Genomic DNA, 11,644 nt, shown 5'->3' on the forward strand with positions numbered 1-11,644 from the left:
CAAAGATGAAAATAGGAGTTTAACTAACAACATAGGACAAAGAACACAGATAAAAAGAAAATGACACAATAGACAAAAACAGTAACACAACAGAAAAAATAACTCTCATACTGAATTAAAAGTCAAGTGATAAAAGTGAGTTAAAGACGATATTTAAAAGCAGGCAGTGTAGCGGCTAGGCTAACAGAAAAGCAGCTCATTCCAGAGTTTGTGAGCTGTAACTGCAAAAGCATGATCTTCTCTATGCGTCAGCCTTGATTTTGGGATGACCAAAAGGAGATAGTTGGTGGAACTAACTCACTTTGATCGAATGTGTATTTTTAATAGGTCAGAAAGATAGGTTGGAGATATGTAAAATAATACCAAGCCTGAACAAAACGTGAGTGTGATTGTTGGAAAGGCAGAGGGTGTCGCGGAAGGCTCCTCTACCCACAAGTCATGTGGTATGGCCCACCGCATGCAGGGGATTCACATGTGTGTTTGTAACCACATCCCCCGGGATTGCACACACCTGCACAGGGTTCACTGTTGAATGTTTGTCTGTCTATTTAAACCCCTGTCAGTGTGTGCACCCTGGTTGGTCGTTGTCGCTACATGTGTGTTAATTTCGATCTCTGTAGCCGTAATGTTAGTTTGTGTAGTCCCGTGCTAAAGTGTATGTGTTCTTCGTTTAATGTTAAGTGTAGAGTCATGTTTACTCTAAGTGTTACGTGTGAGAGCCACCTGTGTCGTATGTTAATAAACGTCTTGCACCGTCGGAGAAGTCTGTGCATCCTGCCCCGCGCCCTGCGGCATTCGGGCCAGCTACAATACAAGGCTTCTGCTACAAATGGTGTCAGAAGTGGAATGGTATCATGAGATCATCGGGAGTGCACTCATAGTTAGAGGCGCAATGCCTAGTGTGGACCCCTGTAGAGGGGCGTGCGTGTACCCCAGAATAAGGGGTGGATGGATGAGGATGTGAAGGAGACTGTCCACATTGAAGGGGAGCATAGAGTGATGGACATTTCCCCCTGCCACACCCAGAAGTAGAGGGTAGTATGATGGAGTGTGTCTCCTTGGCAGATGAAAGCTGCTCTGGTGGTCAGAGTATGTTTTCAAGTGGAAGACGCAGGGTGGGTGTGGTCGCTGCCGTTGCTACACTGATGTTTTGCCAAAACCTTTATGCATGGTGTAAAAATGTAATAATTGTAATAAAAACTTTTAAAAATTGTAATAAAAGATTAAGTGATCCGGTTGCCATAAGATTTTGAATCTTAAAACAGTAAATAAAAAACAGATTCATGTTATCTTGAGTCAAAATATTTTTGATGTGCCATACCAACAACTCTAGTGTACTGTAGTTCAGAGAAAATCAGAAATATTGTATTTTACAAACTGATGGAGAGCCTGCTTGATGGAGAGTTTAATTAACTAAGTGAAAAAGAAGGTTCCAGAAGTATACCTTTTCCCCACAATATTTCAGCTTAGAAATAGATTCACTGTTTTTATGTTAAGGCATAGGACCAAGATTCATTGTAATATAGAATGTTTCTGATGTTAAATTTGGCACTAACATTGCCATTTTGGGACATTGTTGCAGACTGTACAGATAAACAGTCAATTCCCTTGACTACCACTTTCTTTCTGGAAAAACAAATTCCAGTTTGGCCTCTCTGATGTTGGCTTTGATAAGATATTTTTACTGGAGTAGTAAAATTCATAGTTATAGTCTGAGTGCCAGCAGGGGCTCACTGAGGAAATCAACAGTATTGCTTGTTGGCTTGTTTTGTAAATGGCTCAGAATAAGGGTATGTGCTATATGCTGTACTTGTAAATGTAAATCACACAGTCCAGGATGGTGAATCTGCTTGTTGAAGATGTCCAGAGATGTTGATTCCCCTAATGGCCACTATAAAGGCTTTTCTTATTGGCCAATGTCAAATTCCACATGACTATACCAAAACAAAAGACAGACTCCATAAGAAACTGTTATGATTGCACACACACACAAGGAGAGGATCGCAAGAGTTTTTTTTTGTTTGTTTGTTTTTTTTTTAAATCAAAGAGATTAGAGGGGTCAGGCAGGTATTCATAGTCAGGTTGGTCCGAGGTCGATAACACGGCAGAGGCTGGTGGGTGTCCAGGGGTGAGGCAAGAGACGAAACACAGGCAGGAGTCGAAAACCAGGAAGACAAACACATAACTGAACCGCTTAATACGCAACACAAGGTTAGCAGTTCTTTGTGACATGAGTGTGAGGGAGGGGAGCTTAAGTAGGGGAGTAGTAATGAGGAAAATGATGATCAGGTGTGTGCTAGTATTCTGGTGAACCAGATCGGAGGCGTGTGGGAAGAGGTAGGCATGTCACTGTGGACCTGAGTCCTGGTGTTCGTAACAGAAACATATTTTGCATATATCAGTGCAGAAATTAAAGAAAGATTTCATTTTCACCCAAACTACAAAAGTTATGGAATCATTTTAATAATAACCTTCACACTCAGTTCAAAGCGTATGAAATAATACCCAGGAATTTTTAGATAACTACCAATTCAAAATCATCCCTAGTAGTGATGCAGATTAGACTTATAAATTGGCCATCTTGTAAGCAAAACATAATCATGGAAGAAATGTTTGTTCCCCAACTCAAAGTAAATATAATACTACATATTGTATTTTTAGTCAGACACCTTTTATTCTACACTTAACTGCGGCTCTGAAGTCGAGTGTTATATGACGACTATCAAATATGACAGACAACCGTTGACCTCTCTGTTTCAAGGGTGACAGCTAAACATGGCGGTGAGCCAAGCAGACACAGGCGACCTCCGACACCCTTACGGGCCTTACGGGTTCACAGTTACAGGTTCACAGTAGGATCGGTTTTCTGGTCTTACTGGCAATTACCATTGACAGTCATGGCACGTGATGTGATCGTGAGGACCTGTCATACACTAGGTGACTGGAAGGTGCTTGAGGCTGTCATGGCAGTTCTTTGAACAGTGACTGCTTCTATTGATTTCTTTTCATTTGATCATTTCACATGTTAGCACCTCGTAGACATGTATAATCAAAACAAGAATAAACAAGCCAAAATTTTAAGAGCATCATATGCTTATAAATAAAAAATACTTATTAAAGGATTCAGACAACCTATGAATGGAGTGCATGAAACTATATAATCTATATATATCTTCTATAGTCTTGTTTATATATAGTGTAAGTATACCTTTATAATGACTTGTTTGGACTTACATCAAATTAAATGTTTTGTGTTATATACTGAGAGTTTTCTGATATTATGCATTATGATAGTAAGCAATGTCTTTAGCCTTTCTCCGCAGACATCATGAAATATGACAATTAGCTGAAGCAAAACTGAATTTACTACTTGTCTTAGAATCAATAGCATATTCACTTTATAGTGACAGGTTGTCACCTAAATGAAATCGATATTTGGATACAAACATAGTTATTGAACAGCACTGTTATGTTTCACAGACAGAATCCCTTTCACACACATGCAGTCAATAAAGTCCATTATACTCGGCAGTGTAAATTCAAACCATAAAATAAGTCTTGGAGCTGAGATCTTCAGTGTATATCTTCAGTAACATGACAATTGGCTGCAAGCATACTTAAAAGTGAACTTGAATCCAGCGGACATCATTTAAGATGTATACTACAGATACTTCACATACTGGTCAGTGTTCTTCAAATGAGTGTGATCGACATCTTACCATAAAAGAAACAAGAATATACTGGGTACTGTCACATAAACTGGTTTCCTCTGTGTTTGGGTTAATATGATGTAATTTCTGGGTCCTGACAATATATTTGCTCTGTGGAAATAGCATCTCTGCTTCTTTCATATCAGCTTCAACTCAGGTTCATTTCTACAGTATGAAAATGCATAGAGCATTACACTATTTTTGTGGAAAGTATTAGTGTTAAAGCTCAGAAAATCCAAATATGATTGATGAAAATGAGACAATAACTTTTCAGCATATAAATACTTTTATGTATAGGGGCAATAATAATTTTTTAAAACTTGGTTATAAAGATCAGCTGCACTTGTAAGGAAGTTTTTTAATTGGTTACAGTCTTTGTCATCAATGTAACAGAGAGCCGTGAGGAGGCAGATGCATGTACAGAGAAGAGCAAGATTTTTCAGGGGCAAATCCAAAATCAGAGTCATTGTAGCAGTCCAGGGTCATAGAGCCAACATAGAGAGTACAGGGATACATTACAAACATACAAACAAACAAAAACACATGAAAACAGGGGAAGGAGGATATAACAGAGGTGAGAAAACATGAAGGCTAGGATAACAAAACAGGCTAACAAATGAAGGCTTTGGAACAGACGGGCTTTCAAACATCCAGACATTAAACCAAACAATGAACCTAACACAAACGGAACCATCAAATAAACAATGAGCAGCCACAGATTTTCCTTGTGCTCTGTTGTAATAAATATCACAGAAATGTCTTTACTATTGAATAAACAAAGGTCCAACATTTTGCCCACCTGCACTTAAATTAGCACAACAAGGAACCTGGCTCTGCATATAGCATATAGATTGTATGCCAGAATTTCACAATGTCAAAACCAACAAATACAAGATCTGGCTAAGTGCCATGTCATCCTCATTTAGAAATTCGGATCCTTGACCGCATACACAGAGTTAATGTTGCAGTCAATTGGCGGATGAAGCACTTAGTAAGATAAGTAAACTGTGCCAACTAGGACAGACACTGCAAACCAAAAGACAAACAAAAGATGGATAATAGAAATGATATGCTGAGAGGAGTTGACTTCCCAGTCATAAGCCCAAGTATTTGGGCAGACTGTCCTTTGCTTGCACAGGCCACCATCACTGCTAACACAGCCACCCTGAGGTGAAATCGGACTTTGGTCCATTTTTGCTTTCTGATAGTACGTGATGTGTGAATAAAACTGCAAAGTGCATGCCGACAGGACAGGATTTGTTAATGTAGAGTGGGAGTGTGAAATTAGCATGTTTATGAGCATATGTAAATGCGGGACAGAGTGCTGATCTTTTTATGTGAAAGCTTGTGGGTTCCTGAGGCAAGCTGCCAATAATTAATCCTTATTACACGTTAAATATATGAATATGAGGAGAACATTGTGTAGTACCAATTAGAGCTAAATGTGAAACTGAGCTATTTATTACAAAGTTCATAAACTGGAAGAATAGTTCAACATAATTGAGCCTGGGAGCTGGGCCCATATTACTGAAATTGACCAAGAACAATTTTGTTGAAAGACATATCAGCATTTAACATACTACTTAAGAAGAACTAGTAAGGAAATAAGATAGCTGTCATTACTACTGCTGCAATCATTTCTACTGCTTTCACTTTAAAAAGAACAACAGCATTGAGTTTTCTTTTGGAATTGTTATAAGTTAAGCCCAAATCATGTTTATCTAAGGCAATACACTTGGTTTAATTTTAAAGATTTTTTTTTAAATATTATTTTAAGATCTAAAGTAAGATTTTGTTAATATAAAAAATAAGTACTTAATTGTCACTACTACAACTCCGCAGGTATGGTCTCTCACTACCACAACTCTGCAGTGTAGTCTCTCCCTACCACAACTCCGCAACTCTGAGGTGTGGTCTCTCCCTACCAAAACTCTACCCACCTTCCAGCATTCTTCGGCCACAAAAGTTTTTTGCAATATGGGAATCACTGGGATTGGTAACTACTGCAGTTCTCAGTGAACAAGACTATTCCACATCAACAATTACAGCTACCGTGCAATGAAATACCCTTGAAAATCTCCCAGTAACCTGTTAACATTCCCTTAGTCTGCATTCCATTTTGGTGACTCAGGTTTAGGTGTTGACAGTATTTTTTACAAGAGTGATAGATGTGGTCTTCTACCTCATGGAAAGACTCTATAAGAAGGTCATGTCATATACCCATTGGGCATAGCCTGACAAGCCATTTTACAAGCCCCTTTTGATGTGAAGGCTGTGTTCTGGATTTGACCCTTTACTGTATAGTGAAATACTACCCCCTCTCCTACTGGGGAGGCCATCATACATGTCGGAGCGAAACAAATGTACTCTGTTAGCTGTAAAACCAAATCTTCTCTCTATGGACAAAAAAGGCATGGCTAACCAGCATATCTCATCTGATGAGATGGCAGGCATAATGAAGTCTTACATTTTAAATCAATGGTAGTTCAAAATAACTGTAAAAGGGAACAAAACAAGAATTTTCTTAGGAGTAGAAATTATGAATGTATTTATAATTATTTATCTAATAATTTGCTATCATAAGTTATGTAACTTATTAGTATTACTAGTAGTGTTTCCAAATATGTGGTTTCACCACTTGTTCAATACCACGTTAGTGCAATTATTTTGTACCTGGCATGTTTGATATAACTTGCTCTGGGACTACACTTGTCTCTTGTTCTGATATTGATAACTATTCACCTATGCAGCCTCACAGAACTCTAGAAATTTTTCCTACATAAACTAACCCACAACGCCAGTGAATCAATTAAATAATGTGGGTTGAACTACATATAATAGTTCCAAGATTATGATTTCAGCCAGAGTAGGAGGACAAAAAGTACTGCATCTGTGCAGAAAGGAACACAGGGTGTGGTAGCCGCACCTATAGTTTCCATCAGGAAGTGTGGGAATCCCTTTCGGCACGAGGCAAGAGGGTGTGTTGGATTTGACAGATTACTCGGACACTTGGGTAAATGCCTTAGCTTGTGATTTATGGAGACAATGAGCCAGTGTCTTTTTATTATCCTTCATAGTTCCTTACCCAGCAGGGAATATCTGTCATAACACAAAGGAATGTCGTTTAGTTTCCTCTGTGTCTTCCTTGAAAACATTGCTCCTCTGAGATAGTATTGAAGCACTTCTTTGACACCTCAAGCCACTCCCTCTTATGACCTCAGTAAAGACATGTTTGAATCATGTCAGTTACTTGTCTGGTGTAGAACTGCAATGCATATTCTGTGCACTCTGTTAAACTGCATGAAGGTTGAACTCTTAGTAAGTGAGCTCAGATGGAAGCCATCTCCTCTGGTATTTGGTATTTCTGTCCATGGGCTTGTGATACAAATCAAATTTCCTTCTTTGATATATACACAGCCACATCAGAGGGGTTAATAGACAAATACAAAACACAAGTCATCCTAACAAAGTAAAACAGTAAGTACATTATTGTGACAGTAAAATAAAAAGCATATGTTGTGTAATAAAGTTGCTGGTACAGCTGAGATTCAAACATGGATTGGCTTGTAAGTGCAAGCACCAAGATGTAGTATAAACCAGAAGCAAATAAGCACTCTTCATGAACAAGGCATACATTGGTCTGGGACGAGCAGTGGATGAAGGTAAGGGTTTACTGTGCTTAGATGCTCTGGCACTGGTTGACAGACACCAAAGGAGTGGCCAGTACATTGACAGGATGTGCAGGGTATGTGATAATGCTGTGAGCTTTCCGTAGACATTTTCTAGCATAAAGATCCTGTTGATGCAGGAAAAGAGCTCCAGGGATTTTGGTGCTTACACCACCTGCAGAAGAGGCTTACAGTCAGCAGTAGTGGGGTCTGCACATTAGTGCGAGATGCAGCTGGTCAGGATACTCTCCAGTGTGCTTCTGGTAAACCAAAGCTAGCGCTTATTGTCTGTCCGGTTTAACCTCTACCATTTCATGAGTTTTAGATGTTTTAAATGCAAAGAAACAAACAACAAGTGTTCTTAATTGCATTATAAATTCAAGGTATTGGAACTGACCAATTATAAACAAGAAAGGCTTTTCCTCCTTTAGGGTCTTTAATGTTTTTGATAGCCTGATTCCTTGCCCATGTAGCAGTTAGAATCATATCAGAGTGGTAGGTTCTAACATTCCTGCCCTTCCATTGTTTGCTGTCAGTGACCTTACTGACCCTAAGGTTTAGAGAAGCCACATAGAGCCAGACAGAGCTATTCACTGTTAGTTCTTTGCAGAACCTTTAGGAAAAGTTCTGTCCAATCAAATAATAATCCTGAATTTTGAACATTTGGAACATGAAGAACATCAAGGCGCACTGGACTAGACATCAATGAATATGACTTGAACTGCTTGAACTTTTGGTCAATTGATCTAAAATAAATTGTTTATTAGTAGCAATAACTATTTACATAATTTAGCTGATGCTTTTATCCAAAGCAACTTACAATTATGACTGGATACAACTAGAGCAATTGAGGTTTAAAGGCCTTGCTCAGGGACCCAACAGTAGCAACTTGGCAACGGTGGGGCTTGAACCAGCAACCTTCTGATTATAAGTCAAGCACCAGAAACACTGAGCTCCCCTGCCCATATTTATTTTTTGTTACTGTGGCACTTATTTTACAGTACAAATACTGTTTGTTCTCCCAGAGTTGGTATAAATACAGTTAATATTAATTGTAAAGGCAATGAATGATTTCCTCACAACTTAACTCAGCTTAATAAATAATTCTGACATGTATGAGTTAGTCTATTTTAGCTTCCATTTAGCAATATAGCCAAACCTTTTCTGTAGGATTAAAATAGTTTTTATATTTATAATTTTACTTTAATAAAATGAGTTTTGCATGCACATTTTTTTTATTGCTGTGAAGACTGTTGAGTGTTAAATATTCACACTGGCCTAATTTATAAAGCTGTGACTTTGCCAGGGGCTTTGGCTCTCTGCATCATAGACATGGGCCACTTCAGGTCATACTCAGTGAAGAGTCAGAAAAAACCTACTCATAGCCTGTCCTTCCAATTTCTTTCTGAACTAAAAATCTAAACCAAAACAGTATTCATCATATCAATATGACACATAACAATGAATTAGAGCTGCTTTGTTAGTTTGTTCATTTATTTATTTATTTATTATAATTGACAATTAAGCAGTACCAGCTGTACACTGTTTCACAAGTGCTTGTGTGAGCAGCACCTGATGCCATGTTACCTTGTCATAAGACATCCTAGGCACCAGCTGGGCATTTCTGATGCCAGCTAAAATAAACAGCCATGCCTTCCTTACCCTGAAGGCTTTGTCTTCCACTCATGTTCATGTGATCATTAATAAAACCCCCTACCTTGCTGAGTGTTTGTTTGATGACACACTCTTGGGGCTGTTTGATCTTTGATGCTTGATCCTTTGGCTGAAATCTGAATAAGATGTTCTAGAGCTTGGTGTCCTCTTTGGGAAAACTGTAAGAATGTTTTCCCACTTCTAGGAACCTGTCTCACATAACCCCTGCCTAATGAAGGATGGATGCTTTGAGGAAGCTTTGAGGGAGAAGGAATATGGCTTTGTGTCCCGGTGGGAACGGGACTTATGCCCGCACATTGAATGGGGCTGTTTCAAAGGAATATTTGCCATTCATCTGAATGAATGGGACACAGAATTCCTGACAAGAATGCAATGAAAGAAAAATGATCCTCCCAAAGAACCACCTGGACATTGAAATGACATCAAAAAAGCACGCCTGTTTTCACAAGCATTTGTATGCTTGTCATAACTGGGCCGTTCACAGAGAAATTGAACTGAGCTGGATGGTTTCCTAAACTTTCCCATAGATTTAAAGCATTACTAAAACCCCTTCAAATCTTTGTATTGTGAAGCGTGGAACACACGGTATAAAGGCTCCACTGATGGACTACTCTTTTCGTGATTTGAAACATGAGTATTTAATGGCATAAGACAGAAAAAATACTGTTTTCTTGTAAATGATGAATAGGCTAAGAGCACCTTATTTCTAGTTCAAGAAGACAGCTATAGTTCAGTGATAAATGTGGGTTTGTTATATAGTAACCTTCAATTTTCTAATGTGGATTATTATTATTTCATTTGGTATTGTTCTGTTTCAGCTTTATTCCTTAAAGTCTATTATTTTCTGTGTAAATAAATATATAGGAAAGATTTACATATTAACAATGATGTTACTATAATCTGTTATTGAGCAAGGCACAAATGCTTCCATGCACCGTAAATGTATTTTTACAAGCGTGTCACATTAACATTTTTATTGATGTTAATTAACAATCACAGGTTGTACGATGGCTTTCTGCAGGACCTGCTTCTGACATTAGACTTCCACATAAGCATCTGGTTTCAATCTCAGCCCTCCAGAGTTGGGAAGCCCAGTCTGAAATTCCTCCACCCAGCTGGGTTTTTAAAGAACATCCTAAGTCCTGTTAGATTTTCCTTGCTTCAAACCCTGCTGAGTCTTAGACTGAACCCGGATGAACCAGGGAAAGGGATGGGCCAGTGACTGCACCATCCCCCATGAGAGACTGGGATAACCTTGGACTGACGCCAGAACATGCAAGATAAAGTCCCACATTATGCAGATGATGCCTTATGTAAGATGGGAAATGAGATAGCAAGCATGATGCAGCTGTGCTTGGTTTGAGTGAGCGCTGGCTACCCACAGGGGTGATACACTTTGCCAAATTCACTTAGCAGACATTGGACGCAAACCAACTAGAGCGTTTCAGTTTTCATGCTGAAAAATGAGTAACTTGGAGCTCCATAAGGGTGGATATAGAAATATTGATCCTAGGGATGTGTAATTAACATCAGCTGGAAATTTGTTCATTTGGTTTTAAAAAGAATAGTCAAAATGTATTGACATAATTGAGAGGAACATGCAGCCAAATTCTTTAAAGTTGAAGAAAGTATATAAAATTTGTTGAAAGGAAACAAATTAGGTTGAATAGCACTTAAAAAAAAAAAAAAAAGTTTGTGAACCACACCAAGTACCTCTCAGATAAATGATAGTTAAATGAAGTTTACCTGAATTAGATGGACAATATGTTTGCAGGTCAACAAAGCCTTGCTTTTCCCAGATCCTATGATTTAAGGTGTTTTCCTATATATACTGGTTTATTATATGTAAAGGCTCCACATCTTTACAGCCAAAGATGTTTATTCAGTATGTGAACAAGGGCTTTCTAATAATAGGGCTTTTTAGCGATCTTCAGGCTTCACTAAGGGTGGATCTGTCTGCATTCTTCGCTTCTCCACAGGACACAGGAAGTATAATGTGGAGATAAACTTATCAATGATATTAAGCTACACTTATATCTTTCTCAGTACCCAACGACACTTCAGTGTAATGGAGCTCAATGGCAAAAATGTAACTATTACAATTTTTTACTGAAAATTAGAGACAATTTTAGTAATAGCCTCCTGCCCTTTGAAAAATTATAGTATTATTATTTTTAAAAGGTTAAGGGTTGCGCAGTACATTTTTTCATGCAGAGGTTTCTAAACCTCTTATTCAGAAAGCAACCTCCATGATGTGGACATAAATATTTTAGCATTGCTATGTGCATTTTCCCTACTCACAAGTGTATTTCCTGTCTTTTGTCCTCCAGACAGTACATGCTAATTTCCCATGAGTCTGACTTCTCTTTCCTGTTATCTGGACATTGCTTTTTCCATCTCATGATCTTGGTGGCAGAGGAAGTCAGCACTTAATGAGTGTGATGAAATATCTTTTGTGAATTCTGTGTTTCATCTTAAATAAGTGATTTTTAAAGTAATTACTGCATAAGAATAATGCTTGACCACTCTTTAGAGATATGATGGACATATATCAAGAAGGCCATTAATTCACTGACTGATTATCCAGCCTGG

Source organism: Electrophorus electricus, chromosome 25 (assembly GCF_013358815.1).
Source record: "Electrophorus electricus isolate fEleEle1 chromosome 25, fEleEle1.pri, whole genome shotgun sequence".
In the NCBI taxonomy this organism is placed as follows: domain Eukaryota; kingdom Metazoa; phylum Chordata; class Actinopteri; order Gymnotiformes; family Gymnotidae; genus Electrophorus; species Electrophorus electricus.